The sequence below is a fragment of the Capra hircus genome, chromosome 19 (genome assembly GCF_001704415.2).
Source record: "Capra hircus breed San Clemente chromosome 19, ASM170441v1, whole genome shotgun sequence".
Classification (NCBI taxonomy): domain Eukaryota; kingdom Metazoa; phylum Chordata; class Mammalia; order Artiodactyla; family Bovidae; genus Capra; species Capra hircus.
In genome coordinates this window covers 15,712,931-15,731,619 of record NC_030826.1, presented here as the reverse complement: position 1 = coordinate 15,731,619, position 18,689 = coordinate 15,712,931, and the positions used below count along the sequence as shown (strand labels likewise).

At 43.0% G+C, this 18,689-nt stretch overlaps 1 protein-coding gene across 1 annotated transcript in view; it reads right to left on the bottom strand.

Annotated features, from left to right (window-relative positions):
• ASIC2 (acid sensing ion channel subunit 2) overlaps positions 1-18,689 on the bottom strand; it is a 1,227,754-nt gene that overhangs the window by 1,166,122 nt on the left and 42,943 nt on the right. The window lies entirely within an intron of this gene.

Here is an 18,689-nt window from a genome sequence, read left to right as displayed (position 1 = left end):
AAAGCAATTATGCATGTTGTGCGTGCTAAGTCATTTCAGTCATGTCCAACTGTTTGCGACCCTATACACCACAGCCAGCTAGCCTCCTCTATCCATGGAATTCTCCAGGGAAGAATACTGGAGTGGATTGCCATGCCCTCCTCTGGGAGAGCTTCGACCCAGGGGTCAAACTTGCATTCTCTTTCTCCTCCTGCATTGGGAGGGGGTTCTTTACCACTAGCACCACCCGGGAAGCCCTATACTCCAATAAAAATTAATTAAAAAACACAAGGGCTCTGGGTCAGGTCCCTTGTCTTCTACCACTAGCTGTATGATCTTAGATAAGAAATCTAATATATTTGTCCCTGTGTGTCATCAGCTGTACAATGGAGTTGTAATAATAGGACCGATCTCATAGAATGGCTGTCAGGATTAATGAATTAATTCTAACAAAGCCCTTATAAGATGTCTGAAATGTCATTCACATCGGACCTTGTTATGACTTATTAAGATAATCCTAACATTTCCAAGATGTCCCACACAGCCTCTTATGGTAGGGGGTGAGGAGCGTGGCGGAACCATCCTCTCATTCATTCCATAAAGAGCGGTTGAGCGTCCCAAATGTGCCAGGCATCATTTTAAATACCAGACACACAGAGTCTTGTAAGACAAGACCCCTCCTTCAAGGAGCCCGCAAGCTAGTGAGGCAGCTGTACTTAGAGCGTAGAGGTCTGAAAGCCCCTCTAGCTTTTCCCTGAAGCCTCAGCATTTAGTTGCACCTTACTTGAAAGGTGAGCAGAGAAGAGATTATTATATCTTTCACAGTAGCAAACACCCCATGCACCCCTCTGGATGTTAGAATAGAGGCTAAACTTCTTGAAGGTTTCCACACTTTGAATGAAGTATTTCAGTCTAAAAATGTACAGAGAATAATTTAATGAATAAATAGAATATTATAAAGGCCTCTGAATCCTCCTTTTTGTGCCATCCAGTGAAAACCACCAGTCTCAAATCAGGTATTAGGATTTCCATGCTTTTTAAAAACATTTACTGTAAAAGTGCAAACCTATAAACAGTGCATGTTTCTATGTTTTTAAACTTGACATAAATGATACCACATTGTAAATCTTCTGCAGCTTGGTTTTTTGAGGAAAGCACTTTGTCATGGAAAAGTTCAAATACAAGTAAACAGAATAGTATAATGAGAATGAATAAACCCACAAGGACCTACTGTATAGCACAGGGAACTATATTCCATATCCTGTGATAAACCATCATGGAAAAGAATGCATATATAACTGAATCATTTTGCTGCATGGCAAAAATTAACACAACATTGTAAAAAAAAAGAAACTATACTTCAATAGAAAATAAAGGTGGCTCAGTGGTAAAGAATCCACCTGCAATGCAGGAGACACAGAGACGCAGGTTCTATCCCTGAGTCAGGAAGAGCCCCTGGAGAAGAAAATGGCAACCCACTCCAGTATTCTTTCCTGGGAAATCCCATAGACAGAGGAGCTTGACAGGCTACAATCCACGGGCTCGTTAAAGAGCTGGACACCACTGAGCGACTGCACACACACTGCCTATCACCCAGCTCCAACTCACCGACTCGATGCACGCGAGTCTGGGTGAACTCCAGGAGTTGGTGATGAACAGGGAGGCCTGGCGTGCTGCGATTCATGGAGTCGCAAAGAGTCGGACACGACTGAGAGACTGAACTGAACTGAACTGATGATCAACAACCATTTTTTTTTATTTTTGGCCATGCCAGGACTTTGTTATGGGATGCAGGATCTTTAGTTTTAGCATAAAAAATAAAGGATCTAATTCCCAGACCGGGGATCAAATCCAGGCCCCCTGCATCGGAGCACGCAATCTTAACCACTGGACCAGCAGGGAAGTTCCTATCTGGTTATTCTTGATGCACCTGTACTGCCATCAACGCTACCTCAGTCTCACTCAATTATACTTTACAATTCTGTTTTTAAATAAATCTTACATACATTTGAATGCATAATCTTAACTGTACACATTTCAAAAATAGATCCACCATGTATCACTATTTCTATCAAGACAGAGAAGACTCTCATCTCTTACAAAAAATATTCTCCTTTCCCCAAAGTCTTTTTTTTTTCCTTCCACCATCCTGCCCCCTAGAAAACCAACTGTTTTGACCTTCGATTACGACGGCCTGTTCTGTAATTGCATATAAATAGGCTGATAGAGTCTACAGTCATTTGTATTCTTTTGGGGGGAAGAAGCATCACATTTCTGAGATTCATCCACATTGTTTCATGCATCAAAAGATGGCTTCACTCTACTGAGAAGAGTATTCCACGGTACAAATATAGCATGGTGTATTGATTCATTCTCCTGGTCATGAACATATGGGCTGCTTCCAATTCTCGGCTACTGTGGATAAATTGCTAAGAACGCTTTTACACTACCTTTTTGTGGTTATTTGTTTGAATTTCTCTTGGATGAAGGAGTGGAACTGCTGAGTCAGTGAGTAGGTGCAGTTTTCTTTAAAAAAAAAATTTTTTTATTGAAGTACAGTTGATTTACGGTGTTTGTTAATTTCTCCCATACAGCAAAGTGATTCATAGAGGAAGGTGGCCTGTCACATGATGGTTTATCACAGGATACTGAATATAGTTCCCTGTGCTATACAATAGGACCCTGTTGCTTATCTGTGCTATATGAACTACTCTGCATCTGATACTCCCAAACTCACAATCCTTCCCTCCCTTCCCAGTCACAAGTCTCTTCTCTACACCAATGAGTTTATTTCTGTTTTGTAGATATGTTCACTGGTGTCCTATTTTAGATCCCATGTATAAATGATACTACTATATGGTATCTTTCTCTTTCTGACTTACCTTCACTTGGTATGCGCATCTCTAGGTCCATCCACATTGCTGCGAATGGCAGTATTTCATTCTTTTTTAGGAGGTTGTTTCAACTGTTGGGAAAATTACCAATATTTCTTCCAAGATGGCCATGCCATCTGACTCCCTTTCCAGTGACGTGGGAGCATTCCGCTTGCTCCAACAGCCTGACCAACCCCTGTTGTCAAGCATGTTTCACTGTTCAAGACTGTTGCCTCTTTTTATTGAGTTGTCATTTTATTATTTTTTTATTTTTTAATTGGATAATGATTGCTTTACAATGTTGTGATGGTTCCTGCCACACAACAACATGAATTAGCCATGAGTGTACACAAGTCCTCTCCCTCTTGAACCTCCTTCCCATCCCTCACCCCACGCCACCCCTCTAGGTAGTTACAAAGCATCAGGTTGAGCTCCCTGTATTATACAGCAACTTCCCACTATCCATTTTACACATGGTAGTGTACAGTCCTTTTTATATTCTGAATAGAAGCTCTTTGTCAGAATATGTTTTGGAAAATTTTCTCCAATCTATCTGTTCATTTTTATAATGATATATTCCACTGAGCAGAGTCCTTGTTTGCTTTTTTTTTTTTTAATTGGTAATGTTTTCTGAATTTTTTCTTAGAAATCTTTGTTTACCTTTTGGATCTTTTTTTAAAAAATTACAATTTTATTTATTTATTTGTTCTCTTTTGGCATGGCCTTGTAGTATGCAGGATCTTAATTTCCTGATCAAGGATAAAACCCGAACATGTAGAAGTGGAAGCACAGTCTTCTACACCACCCAGGAATTCCCCTTAAATTTTGTTATTTTAAATTCTACACTTGAGTCTAAGATCCACGAAATATTAAATTTAGTGTGGTGTGAGGTAGGGGACTGAGCTCACTGTTTCACCATACAGATGCCCTGTGATTTTAGCACCATTTGTTGAAAACGCTTTCCTTCCTCCCTTGAATTACTTTATTGCTTTTGTCAAAAATTAATTCACCATATACACATAAGTCTATGTACCATCTCGCAGGCTGCGTTAATCCATGTGCCTATCCTTATGCTGATAACAAACTGCTATCAAGCTGTGTTAATGACTGTAGCTTTATATTAAGTCCTGAGGCAAGCAGTGTGAGTTTTCCAGCTTTGTTCCTTTTTAAGGGTGTTATTATTTGGCTATTCAAGATCATTTGCATATCCATATAATTTTAGAATTAGCTTATCTATTTCTATTTTTAAAAAGCCTTTTGGAATTGTGATTTGAATTACATTGAAGTACAGATCACATCTTAACAACACTGGATTTTCCACTCACACAAATATAGTATATCCTCCCATTTTTAGCATCTTTACAATTTTTTCTTAGCAATATTAAATAATTTTTAGTAGAAAGGATTCACATATCTTCTCTTCAGTGCATTGCTAATTATAATTGTTAAGATATTGTGAAAAAATGATTTTTTTATTTCCCAATTCTTTTTCTGCCAATATATAGATAAATAATTGATTTTTCTTTATGTACCATGTATCCTGAAATATGGGGCTTCCCCAAGGCTCAGCAGTAAAGAATCTGCCTGTAATGCAGCAGATGCAGGAGCTGTGGGTTTGATCCCTGGGTCAGAAAGATCTCCTGGAGAAGGAAACAGCAATCCACTCCAGTATTCTTGCCTAGGAAAGCCCAAGGACAGAGGAGCCTGGCGGGCTACAGCCCAAAGGATCGCAAAGTGCTGGACACAACTGAATAACTAAGCACACTGACCACACCCTGAGATACTGGTAAATCCATTAAAATAGATCTAGGTGCTTTCTTCACTAACGCCTTAAGGTATTCTTTAAAAATACTATGGTGTCTGTGAGTCTGAATTCTTTAAATTAAGTAATTAATATAATTTTGTTTATAATTATGGATAGTATGAAATTCTCCCTTTTGAATTTTTACACTTTTAATTCATCTTGCATCATTGAACAGACTAGAACTTCCATTCAACACTGAATAGAAGGTTCCACAGGCCTGCCTTTTTATCTGATCTTAGGGGGGAAACACTTGGTGCTTCATCACTAAGTATTAACTGTGCGTATTTTGCAGGCAGGTGCCCTTTATCAGATTGAGTGTTCTGGTTTGCTAGACGGTATCTATTCTAGCGCGCTTGCTGAGAATCTTCGTCATGAATGAATGTTGGATCCGGTTAAATGCTTTTTATTCTCATTCATGGTTCTCTACTTTAGCTTTCATTTGGCAGATTATATCGGTTAATCTTCGAGTGCTGAATCAAACCTGTATTTCTAGAACAAACTTTGATCATGACATAGTATACTTTTTATATATTTCTGAAGATTTGTCAATATTTTGTTAAGGATTTTTGCATCTCTGTGTTAGAATGTTTTCTTTTCTTATATTGTGTTTGTCCTGATTTGATAGAAGGTTTTAACTCATAAAATGATGAAGGCATGTTTCTTCTTCCTCTTTTTTCTGAGTTTGTGTATTTCTCTCAAATGATTGACAGAATTCACCTGTGAAACCATGGAGTTCCAGAGTTTGTTAGAAGATTTTAATTTAAAAATACGAAGTCGTTCATGCTACTGCTAAGTCACTTCAGTCGTGTCCGACTCTGTGCGACCCCATAGACGGCAGCCCAGCAGGCTCCCCCTACCCTGGGATTCTCCAGGCAAGAACACTGGAGTGGGTTGCCATTTCCTTCTCCAGTGCGTGAAAGTGAAGTCGCTCAGTCGTGTCCGACTCTTAGCGACCCCATGGACTGAAGCCCACCAGGCTCCTCCGTCCATGGGATTCTCCAGGCAAGAGTACTGGAGTGGGGTGCCATTGCTAGCAGTCTGTTAAGCTATTCAGAATTCTCTTATCATCTTGTGTCAGATTTGTTTTGCTGGTCAGTTGAGTTTTTCAAGGCATTTGCCCATTTTGTCTGAATTGTAGAATTTGTTGGCATAATGGTCTTCATAATGTATCCTTTCTACCCTTTTAAGGTCTGTAGGACCTATAGTGGCAGTGATTCAATTCCTGTTAAATGAAATCACTGGTAATTTTTGTTTCCTTTCTGTGTTCCTTTTGCGTTTCCTAGTCTTTTTAAGAGATTATCAAATTTATTAATCTTTAAAAATTTTTGACTTTGTCAATTTTATTTCTTGTTTTTGTTCTTTCTTTTTTTATTTGTAATATTTTTTATTTTTTTATTTTTATTTTTACTTTATTTTGCTTTACAATACTGTATTGGTTTTGCCATACATTGACATGAATCTGCCACGGGTGTACATGAGTTCCCAATCCTGAACTCCCCTCCTACCTCCCACCCCATATCGTCTCTCTGGATCATCCCCGTGCACCAGCCCCAAGCATCCTGTATCGAACCTAGACTGGCGATTCGTTTCTTACCTGATAGTATACATGTTTCAATGCCATTCTCCCAAATCATCCCACCCTCTCCCTCTCCCACAGAGTCTAAAAGTCCATTCTATACACCTGTGTCTCTTTTGCTGTCTCACATAGAGGGTCATCATTAGCATCTTTCTAAATTCCATATATATGTGTTAGTATACTGTATTGGTGTTTTTCTTTCTGGCTTACTTCACTCTGTATAATCAGCTCCAGTTTCATCCACCTCATTAGAACTGATTCAAATGTATTCTTTTTAATGGCTGAGTAATACTCCATTGTGTATATGTACCATGGCTTTCTTATCCATTCATCTGCTGATGGACATCTAGGTTGCTTCCATGTCCTGGCTATTATAAACAGGGCCGCATTGATTTCTGCTCTCACCTGTGTTACTCCTTCCATCTACTTATTTTGTCTTTCTTTCTAACCTCCTACGATGGAAATTTAGATCATTAATTGTTATACCTTTCTTCACAAGATAAACATTCAAAGCTACCACTTGGTCCTCTAAACACTGGCTCAGCTGCATCTCTCACCTATTTATTTGGATATTAATTAATAAAAATAAACACTAGCAAAGAGTTATACAAATAAAATAGGGCAAAGAACACGCAATATCCTTTATACAGACTCACTTAATATTTCTTTCCATTTGCTCGGCATGTGTGGTGGGTATAATTACTTTTTTGAAACATCTGAGAGTAATTTATATACATCTTAGACCTTTACCCTTAGGTACTTAAATGTGTATTTCCAGGAGTAGGAATACTTTCTTCTTTAACCACTGCAATGATCAAACTCACACATTTATATTTATGCTCTACTTTTAACTAATACACCAGCCATATTCCAATTGCGTCAGTTTACCTAAAAAGGTCCTTAATACCATCTCTCTCTCCTCCAGTACAAGAATTTATCAGTCAAGTTTCTTTAGCCTTAGGTAATCTGGAATGTTTCCACAAACTTTCTTTGTATCTTTGCATAGACAGTTATCCATTTGGGGATGTGTGAGATTTCCTGGTGATTAGATTAAGGCCATACCATCTTAGGACAGCACCTCTGGAGAAACACAATGTCCGTCTGTTCCTTATTGGTGATGTTAAATTTAATCACTCAGTCAAGGTGCTGCCAATTTTTTTCAGAATACACTTACCAGTTTTTCTCATTTTAACGAGTAATCAATATGTAGGAAAAACCTTAAAATTCATGCCAATATCTTGCTCTCAGCAAAATCTCCTCCTGGATTTAGTATCTGCTGGTGATTCTTCTATGACTCATCTTTACCACAGTGATTACAAAATAATGACTCCAAGCGCCAGTTTCAGCCCTTAGCACTGTAGTAGAAACTAGAGCCTCCTTTCACCTGATTCATATGTATGTATGTGTATATATGTGTCTCATGTATGTATTGGATCTACTTATCTATTTAGTGTCTATCTATTATGAATGTGGATTCATGATTCCCTACTTTCCCGGGGCTCATCGCTCATTACCCTTTGTAATTATTCTGGTGCTCACACATGCTTGCTTATGTGCTGGCATGCTCAGTTGCTTACAGTGTCTGACTCTTTGTGACCCCGTGGACTGTACCTCACCAGGCTTTGTCCATGGAATTTTCCAAGCAATAATACTAGAGAGGGGTGCCATTTCCCCCTTCAGGGGAATCTGCCTAACCCCGGGATGGAATCTGAATCTCCAATGTTCCCTGCATTGGCAGGCAGATTCTTCATCATTGTGCCACCTGGGAAGCCCATTTTGGTGCTCATGTTGTCTCAGATTTGATCAATGGGAGCTCCTCAAAGCTGGCTGCAGTTCATTCCGTTTCTCCACTGGGTCATATACCATTGTGGTGAATATACCAAAACTATTTCTGCATTCTATTGTCAGTCGCCATTAGGCTGTTCATACACTCACATATGTATGAGCAACTGCCATCATATGAACTCCTGTGCATGTCTCCTATGAACACATATGTTCCAAGACAGAGCTAAGCCTAAAAATTCTGATTCTGAAGATATGGGAATCACCTTTCTTGATCACAACTATTTTGACCATAACTATTTGAACATAACTTTCTTGATCATAACTATTCACTAATATGGTAACAAAATAAGTAATTTTGCCAATTTACACTTTCATCAACAGTGAACGAGAGTTTCTATAAACACCCTTCCCAACACTTGGTAATGTTACACAAACTCACACACACAAACACACAGCACATTTGTCATTTAACAGGTTTTAAATAGAAACTCATCGCTGTATAAATCTACATCTTCTCAGATGTGCACGGGCCACTAAGCCTTCCTCTTGGGAACTTTAGACATTCATCTACTTTACTCTCATTTTTTAAGCTGAAAAATGAAAACTCTGATGCATTAAGTGACATGCCCTAGATCACAGAGCTGTCATGAATTAGACATGAACCCAGATATGCTAACACACACACACAAAAGCAAAATTTCTATGCATCTAACCAGTCTGACACTGTGTAGATTTATGACTAAGAGGATGTGTCAGTTTACATGGTGTGTGTGTAAAATGGGTGGGATGGTTTTTTTTAAATTAACATTTTGGTTTGAGGTCTTCAAAGCTATTCTGGGATAAATATAACCTTCAAGGTAAGTCACCCACAATGTACCTTTTACCCTCAATCTTTTTCTGAGTAAAATTAAACTAAAATGAATGAAAATCCCAACAACCCTGGAGAGACGTCCTAAGGAGACAGTCCTCCACAACAGTGCTTATTTTTCGGTGTGGGTTTATAGCCTGAACAAATGAGCAAGGCATCAAGTCAACCTCAGCAGCCTTTCTTTGTCTCTCTCTCTCTCTAGCATCCTGTGTAAGACACTGCCCCCAATTAGGAGAGGCCCCTGAGCACTGGCCCAATTCAAGGCCAGGAACCACTCAAGGAAAGCTGCATCCTCCAGTTGCCCCAGGAAACCATGGCTCCTCCTGGCCTGTGGCTTTCGAAGCTCTGCTTGCCCACTACCCTCATGCCTGCCTGCTCGCCCAGCCTCACCACCCTCTCTGCCTGGGGATCACTCATTAGCCTAGGATTAGCAGCTGTATCAGCAGCAGAGCGGCCAAAGCCCTGTGCCCTGGGCTATGGCTGCAGAGAACTGTCTGGGGAGGGATGGCTCAGCTGTCCGAGTGCCAGGCACATGTCAAATCCAATTTGGGAGAGGATCTTGTTAAGCTTCCTTATCTGATGACAAGCACTCCTTTAAAAAAAAAAAAAATCATCAGTTAAGAAGGTTTTGCAATGTCTACCAGGCACCCTTGCTCAGGTCAGATAATGTTTCCTGTCAAGAATATATTTATTCTGTCTCTCCCATCAGTCACTCGGTTCAAGGAAATATGATTAGTCATGGAGGACTTACATATAAGCCTTCTGGCCACTGATTAGTCTTTGACCTTCGAAAGCTTTGGGACTCATTTCTGTGGCTGCAGAGTCCAGCATCTTCCCAAGTAAAGGGCACAGAGCTGTTTTTGTTTTAATTTTAAAAAAACTTTTAATTTGGTATTGGGGTATAACCGATCAATGGTGCTGTGATAGTTTCAGGAGAACGGTGAAAGGACTCCGCCAATCGTTGAGTTACAATGTGTTAAGTTCTACTGTACAATAAAGTGACTCAGTTATACATGCACACACTTCCTTCTTTATATTCTTTCCTATTATGATTTGTCGCAGGATATTGAATACAGCTCCCTGCGCTACGCAGTAGGAACTCGGGTTTTTTTCATTCATTTTCAATTGAAGGATAATGGCCTTACAGTATTGCGCCAGTTTCTGACAAGCATCAACACGAGTCAGCCACAGGTATACCTACGTCCCCTCCCTCTGGAACATCCCACCCCTCCCAGTTGCTCCAGGGCTCTGGTTTGAGAGGAAGTTGTTGTTTACCTAGCTTACCTTGATGATATGCTAGCTTGCATCTGCTAACCCCAAACTCTGCCTGCATCCCTCCCCGACTCGGCATCCCCCTCGGCAACCACAAGTCCCTGCTCTATGTCTGTGAGCTCGTTTCTGTTTCATAGATAAGTTCGTCTGTGTCATATCTGGATTCCAGATAAGTGATACCATACAGCATTTGTCTTTCTCTTTCTGTTGGAAACGTTGTCAGTTAGCAATGATCCTGCCTCAGATAAACCCCACTGGCTAGGATACTGCCACTCTGCAAAACTTGCCTTTCTCTTTCTGACTGACTCCGCTTGGTTTGACAGTCTCTAGTTCCATCCATGTTGCTGCAAACGGCATTGTTCATTCTTTTTTATGGCTAAGTAATATTCCACTGTATATATGTACCACATCTGCTTTATCCCTGCATTCATCAACGGACACTTAGGTTGTTACCGTGGCATGGTTCAGAGCTGATTTTCAGTTCTACTTGTTACCCTTTCAGAACCACAAGCATCAAAAAAAAAAAAAAAAAAAGGGGGTGCCAAAAATAGTAAAATCAACTGCTTATGAAACAGTACTTTCCTACACGCTAGCAGTAGCATAAGTTGTTCTGACCCTGTTTGCAAAGGAATTTTCCAGAAGGTACCAAAACTCACAAAAGCATATGTACTCTGACATTCTACCCATGGGGTTTTCCAAGGAGAAAAATGGGGCTAAAACCAATTACGTATCTGTCACGGGCTAGGCACGCTTATAGCCACACTGTGCTACTACTTTTGCACATCGATCTTTTGACACATACCCTTATTAAGCTAGTAAGGGGCTAATGACTTATCTAAAGCTGCAGCATTATTACGAGGGAGAAACTGCATTCAAACTCCATCTGCCTGAGTCCAATCCCGTTTCTTCCTCGGTAAAATATTGCCTTGTGGGGAGGTCTGTGCATGAACATCTTCACTGGAGCATTACTCATACTAACAAAATGTGAGAAAAGAAAAAGTGGCTCATAACAGGAGAATGTTTGGGTAAATTATGGGAAATTAACCCCCTGGATTATTTGCCTTTTGATAAATGATAATTGTAAAGGTTATTTAGCAGTGTCAGGAAAAGCATATCATACAACATTAAGACAAGAGAATAGAACACAAAAGTATTACTAGGTAATCATTATAACTATATTAAAATGCATATCCATATGGAAAAATTGCTCCTGGGAACTTGGAAAATAAACAACTTTTAAAAGATATTAGTAACTAAATATAATTTCTCAAAATACCCATTATTGTTATGAAGTTGTATTTCAGGGTGGGAAGAATAAATATATTCAGGATGGAAAGGACCGGAATTTGAATACTAGCTGTTCCATATTCTAAATTCGTGAAACTGGGCAACTTATGTATAATCCCTGAGCCTCAGTCTTTTCCATCTGTAAACAGTGATCATAAGTTTAACTTCACAAGGTCAGAGTGCAAATTAAATAAGTCAAAACACATGCAAACACTGAGCCTACTGTGATAAATCCATTAACAAAAATATCATCCACAATAAATTCATTGGCCAAAAATAAACTAAAATGATGGTCCTTCTTAAGTGTCCACCCCCTCCAAACTTGCCTGTAAGTTTTCTGAGGCAAGACACCCCTGAACAGAAAGTGATCTTTCAGCCCACACATGTATACATGCTCACAGGGCAGTCAAGGGAGGGGAATAAACAGAGGAATTCACCCCTGGCCAGCGTCATTCTCAGCTCAAACCAGCCATAGATTCGATGCTTCACCAGCGCTGAATGCATTATATATTAATCCCTGGGCTCTGCAGTGAAGCCCACGTGTGAAACTAACCCTGCCCTCCTCCTCTGGGCATTTACCAGATAAGACCTTGTTACAGGCTGGGCGGCGAAGCTCCCTGAAGCTTCTTATAATGAATGTCCTCGCTCTATAAGACATCGTAAGCTCTGGTCTGTGTGGCTGTTGGGGAAAATTTTCCCCAGCTTCAATATTGCTAAGAGAACAGGAGACATTCGACAGGACAAGCGAGACCTATTAATATTTCTCCACGGTGTTAACAGCAGTGCAATCATGCTCTCTAAAGGTGAACTTGCTCTCTGTCCTGTTCCTACTTCCCAAAATCAGATTGCAGGGTCAAGGGACTGGGGAATGAGAGAGGACAGAGCTAAACAAGCACAGATGGGTTTCTGGAAATCAATGGCACCCAGACCTACAGCATCCTAGTGGAGAATCTCCACCTGGGCTCTGAAGCACAAGACCTAAGCTCACAGTGGTAGGTGGCCCCTTGGTTAGAGTGAACAATCTGCTCCCCCTGCCAAGGAGATACACTCTTGCTTCCAGCCAGGGCCCAGAGAGGAGGGTGAGGGAAAAGAGAGTGGTGGGATCAACAGAGAACAATATTACCAAAATTTACTATCAATCCCATGAGAGGAGCCTAAGCTTGCTGATTTGATACTCTCCACCTGCCAGGAAGACATTGCTACCCATCATTTTAAAGAAGAGGAAACCGAGGCTCCAGACTGGCATTAGTCATCTATTAGGTGGGTACTTCCTCCAGGCAAGGAGCTAGGCCCTCTAAGGAGACACGAGAAGACAGAAAGGGGGATTTCACATTCGCCTGTGACGCTCGTCTCCTGGGGCTCCTCAGAAGGCACTGTTCCCTTGGGCAGATGCTCACAGATCAAGAAGTCGGCAGTCCTCTTGTCCAAGCCATCTACTCCTTCCTGTGAGCACCAACTTGAATGAAACAAACCTGGTGTCAGGATTGGGAACAGCGCTTTCAAGGGCTGTGCTCAGAGCAACTCCTGCCTCCCTGTGGAAGGAGGCTCACTGGGCACCCCCCAGTTCAGGAGACTGTGTTCTGTCTGCTCGCGATGCAAGCAAGGATGCCCCGGCAGGGCTGGGCGAGCAGGACGAGGACTGCTGCTGGGGCGACCCTTTCTTCCCCAGGAGTAGGAAGAGCACAGTATATAGAGTCGGGACACACACACACGTGCGTGTGCAAACACACACACACACATGCAAACACATTTGGACTGAAACTGCCATTACCATTTGCTTGGTGTGTGTTTTAGACCAGGTCTCCAACCTTTTGGGCATAGGATGTGAACTCAGGATACACACACACACACACACACACACACCGACCCACCCACCCACACACACACACATGTCCACCCACTCCCTGGACTGAAACTGCCATTACCACTTGCTTACTGTGTTTTTCAGACCTGCAGTCTCCAACCATTTGGGAACCAGGGTCCAGTTTCGTGGAATACAATTTTTACACAGACTGGGGGCAGGATTACAGGATGATTCAAGTGCATTTGTTTGCTATGCATATTATTTCTAATCTAATGCGGCTGCTGATCTGACAGGAGGTACTAGTCCAGGGCCCGGAGGTTGGGAACCCCTGTTTTAGACCACTCTCCTAAGCTCTTAGATCCTCATCTGCAGAAAAGGCTTGGGGGTGGGGGAGCTAAAAGCGAATCAGGTGTCAGGTGGAGACTACAACTAGCCCAGTGCCTGACCCATAAGCAATGTTCTTTTCCCCAGAACAATGTTTCTGGGCTGAGGATGGTGAGGGTTCATGGAGTCAAAAAAAAGAAAACAAAAGCCAAACAAACGAAAAACAGGAGATAAGCGTCCTGAGAGGTGGGTGACAGATTCAGCCTGTTATTCAAAGAGTGCTGGTTCAGGCCCAGCCAACACCAGCCCCCTCATCTCAGAGCTCACGAGAAAACCCCAGGGAATGGCTGAGAGATATGAGCCAAAGGAGTAGGACAGAGGTTAGGGAAAAGGACAAGAAAGCCCAACAGCTATCAGAACATTTTGAGTATTTCCGTCCAATTTTGATTTTATAGCCCAGGGCTATGTCTCATGAGCAGGCTTCGCAGATGGCACAGCAGTAAAGATTCTGCCTGCCAATGCAAGAAATGCAGATCTGGGTTCGAGCCCAGGGCCAGGAAGATCCCCTGGAGGAGAAAATGGCAACCCACTCCAGTATTCTTGCCTGAAGAATTCCATGGACAGAAGAGCCTGATGGGCTGTAGTCCACAGGGTCACAAAGAGTCAGACACAACTGAGCTCACACGTTCACATGTCTCATGAGCAAAGTGCACACCCTATGATTAAAGCCTTGTAGAAATGGGCGCCTAAAAGATTTTAAGGAATCACTTAAGACAGAGAGATAGCTTCCCCTCACATGCTCATGTCAGTGATCAGTCCCCTTGCAGGTCAGCACATTAATTCAAGCCAAATCCATTCTGCTTTCATTTCAGCTCTTTTCTCCTTTAGTTCTCTTTGGGCGCTAGCTTGAAAGTGAAAGGTGAAACTGAAAGTGTTAGTCGCTCAGCCGTGTCCACCTCTTTGCCACCCTATGGACTGTAGACCGCCAGGCTCCTCTGTTCAAGGGATTCTTCAGGAAAGAACACTGGAGTGGGTGGCCATCCCTTCTCCAGGGGAAACCAGGGATCAAACCCAGGGCTTCTGCATTGCAGGCAGGTTCTTTATTATCTGAGCCACCCGGGTCACCCCATTACACACTGTGGGTGTGTGGCTCGTGGATAGCATACCGCACTGGTCAATCAGTGATTATAGCATGCAGTGTCCTGTCTCAGGATTCTGGATGGTACAGAGATGGCTGCACCTCTCTTTACTCTACTGAAGGGATTCCCCAGCCTCTGGGATCTAAAGATCTGAAGTGGAGCTGACATAATCCTAAGAAAGTGCACAATAAATGGAATGGGCTTGAATCATCCTGAAACCATCCCCTCTGCCCCAGTTGGTGGAAACAGTGTCTTCCAAAAAATGAGTTCCTGGTACCAAGAAGGTTGGGGACCACTGCTCTACTGAATTGTGATACACTAGAACTCATCCTTTCCAATCACCCATTTAGCACTGGAATTAATATTGCTCACGATGGGTAACCATCCAACTCCTGCTTGGACTCTTCCTGTGACTGGAAGCTTTCTACCATCCCCCACCCCCCACAAAAAAAAAGCCATTTCATATAAGACTCCAGTGCTGAGTCTGCTGCTGCTGCTGCTAAGTCGCTTCAGTTGTGTCCAACTCTGTGTGACCCCATAGACAGCAGCCCACCAGGCTCCCCTGTCCCTGGGAGTCTCCAGGCAAGAACACTGGAGTGGGTTGCCATTTCCTTCTCCAATGCATGAAAGTGAAAAGTCAAAGTGAAGTTGCTCAGTCGTGTCCGACTCTTTGCAACCCCATGGATGGCAGCCTACCAGGCTCCTCCGTCCATGGGATTTTCCAGGCAAGAGTACTGGAGACCTATAAATTCCTAATACATATGTATGTAAGAAGGCCATTCACTGATAGCCGAAACTGTTCTTCATTGATTACTCCATTGGTTAGAGATCTTTCCCTCCTTAACTTTTATGCTGTCTCACTTGGAGCTGCTCTAATATTGATATTGGCAAGTCTCTCCAGGCTGAACACTTCTGCTTCCTTCAAACACTCTTTCTACTGCTTTGTTCCCAGACCTGCCCTACCTGCTGCATCCTGGTTTCTCTCATCTGGACAGTGATCCCTGCACTATGTGACATCTGTAAATACCACATTTCCAAGGTTCCCTTGAACCAAAACTCTTTTTATTCAGGGATCCATATGTATATTAACACAGCTCAAGCAGCGCATTTAGGTATATACATGAAAATATGTTCCAAGCACATAGGACAATTTTGCAGGAGACAACTAGGAAAAGGCCGATGGGGTTCATTCCATATGGATTCTGAAGACCAACACTAGAGACACGGACCCCAGGAGGGCAGGAAATCATGTGAAGCAGACATGGGCACCCTGAGGCCAGCACCTGAGGTCTGCTGTTGGTGCAGCAGAGGGTTGAGGGCACAGATGACTCTTGGCAAAGTCACAGAGAAAGCTGTTTGACTCAGAGGCCCCTGAGCCTCTTCCTTCCTCCCTCCTGATCTAGCACATGAGGTGGAAAAGGGACCAGCTTTCAATTCAGTTCAATTGCTCAGGTGTGTCCAACTCTGCGACCCCATGGACTGCAGCACACCAGGCTTCCCTGTCCATCTCCAACTCCTGGAGCTTGCTCAAACTCATGTCCATCGCGTCAGTGATGCCATCCAACCATCTCATCCTCTGTCGTCACCTTAACCTGACTTTGAATCCTTATTCCTCCAGGCTGTGTGGTGTCAGACAAATGCCTTTCCCTCTCTGAGCCTCTGTTTCATGATCTGTGTCATGGGAACAAGGACATCTCCCTGTCCAGGTGGCTTTGATGATCAAGGAAAGCAACAGAGTCCCTGGCACAGCTCTGGAAGCATACAGGGACACAGAATGGGGCTTGCACTCTCCACCCTGCGGATTCTCCACCCTCTTTAGAGCAGCCTGAATTGAGCAAAGGCCTTAGATCAGCAATTGACAACCCGGTGTGGGCCCATGAGGTGGATGATTCCACCCATGGGGGTGCTTGTCTGCTAAGGTGTTAAAGAAATCTTACGCTATAGTCAGGGGGTGGCTGTGATGCTGGTGGTGGCATTTGATTTTATTTCTTACCAAGCAGCTTTCATGAAGGCTCTGAAATAGCTGCTGCCCCCTCTCCCTCTCCCTCCACCACCTGCTTTCTCCTTCGAGGTGGGACTTAAAAGATGCCATCCACAAGCTCACAGCGACTGCTAGTGTGTCTCAGCTACAGGGCAGTATTTTCTTTGGCTGCACTGCACAGCATGTGGGATCTTAGTTCCCCAACCAGGGATCAAATCCATGCTCCCTCATTGGAAGTGCAGAGTCTTAATCGCTGGCCCTCCAGGGAAGTCCTGCCAGGGCAGTATTTTCCACGGAGTGATTTGGTGAGGATTGCAGACATATGGGCAAAAATCAGGTTTCCTTATTTACTAAGCTAATCTCAAGAGCTGCTATTCCAATACCTTTTGCAAGTGTGTGTGTGTATGTGTGTGTGTGAACTGTATGTAATGGGAACCATCAATATGTCAGTTTGGGGTTTTTTTTTCATCCACTTATTCAGCAGCCCTTTACCTGTCATATTATGGTCTAAGCACTATATTAGAGGCTGAGGAGAGAAAGATAAATAAGATCCTGTATCTGAAGGAAGAGAGAGATGTCAGCAGACATATTCTAGAAGTATCCAGTCTATGTCAGCCAAACATATAAGTAAGGGAAGCCAGAGCACCAAGGAGGGAGAAGAGAACACTCCCCTAGAGCAGAGGAATCCAGAGGGACTCCCAGAGGGAGTGCCACATGGTTGGGACCTTGACAGGTGAATAGAAGTCTTCCCAGCTGCAACAGAAGCAAGACATGTGAAACAGACCAGATCGCGGAAGACTGAGAGTCATGGGCAGGCACATCATTTTTGGGGAATGAGCATTCCTGAAACTTGGGGTTAGTGGAGTGCCACGGCAGAAGGGGAGACCTAAGGAGTTCAGGTCCCGTTTGGGAAGAATCTTAGTCAAGGAACGTGAGCTGAAGAGGAGGGACTGCAAGCATCTCGACAAGAAGATGTACAGAGAGTAGCTGTGGGGGTGGAGACAAGAAAGGCTGGGCTCCAGACAGCGTGTGTCAGAAAGAGTTTGCAGGACTGGTGATGGATTGGATGGGGGTGCGGCCCTCCAGAGGAGGGAGAAGTCGCTAATGACTCTGAGGTTTCTGGTTTTGGAGATCAGATGGATCCGATAACGTCATCGCTAACCACGATGGAGAACTTAGGGGGAGGAGCAGATTCCGGGGGTGGGGCGGGTGTTGGATAAACAATAGCAAGGGGCGTGTCTCCCATCAGCTTCAAGGACATTGCTCTGCCCCGGCCTTGTAATGAACAAGAGCTCCACAATGCCCTAGAATGACACCCGCTAATGTGATGTCTTAGTTAGGACCTGAGAGAGTCTCCGTGAGGCTTTGAGACTCTCCCTTTGGCTGCAGCTTGGGGCTCCCCTGAGTCACGCTGAGTGTCAAGGTGAGGAGGCACAGAATAGTGGTTAAGAGTATATGCTCCAAGATCAGGAAGTCCTGGGTTCAGATCTCCCCTCATCACTAACAGACTGTGTAATCATAGGCAGTTTATTTAATCTCTCTTGAGCCTCAATTATTATCTATAAAATGGGTATGCTAATAGCATCCATCCAATAGCATAGCAGTGGGCTTTCCAAGTGGCACAGCAATAAAGAATCTGCCTGCCAACGCAGGAAACGAGGATTCAATCCCCGGGCAGGAAGATTCCCTGGAGGAGGAAATGGCAACCCACTCCAGTGTTCTTGCCTGGGAAATCCCAGGGACAGAGGAGCCCAGAGGGCTACAGCCCACAGGGTCTCAGAGTCAGACACAACACCCAGCACAACAGAGTAGCGAGGGATTAGATGAGTTACTGAATTTAAGACGTTTAGAATAGTGTCAGGTACATAGGAAGAACTCACAAAGGAACATGGTTAACAGTATACTTTTTCCTTTAAAAATATTATTATTATTTGGTATGGAGACATCATCAGCAGACAAGGACCAATTTCCTACAGCTTCCTGTGTCTAGGCTTCTT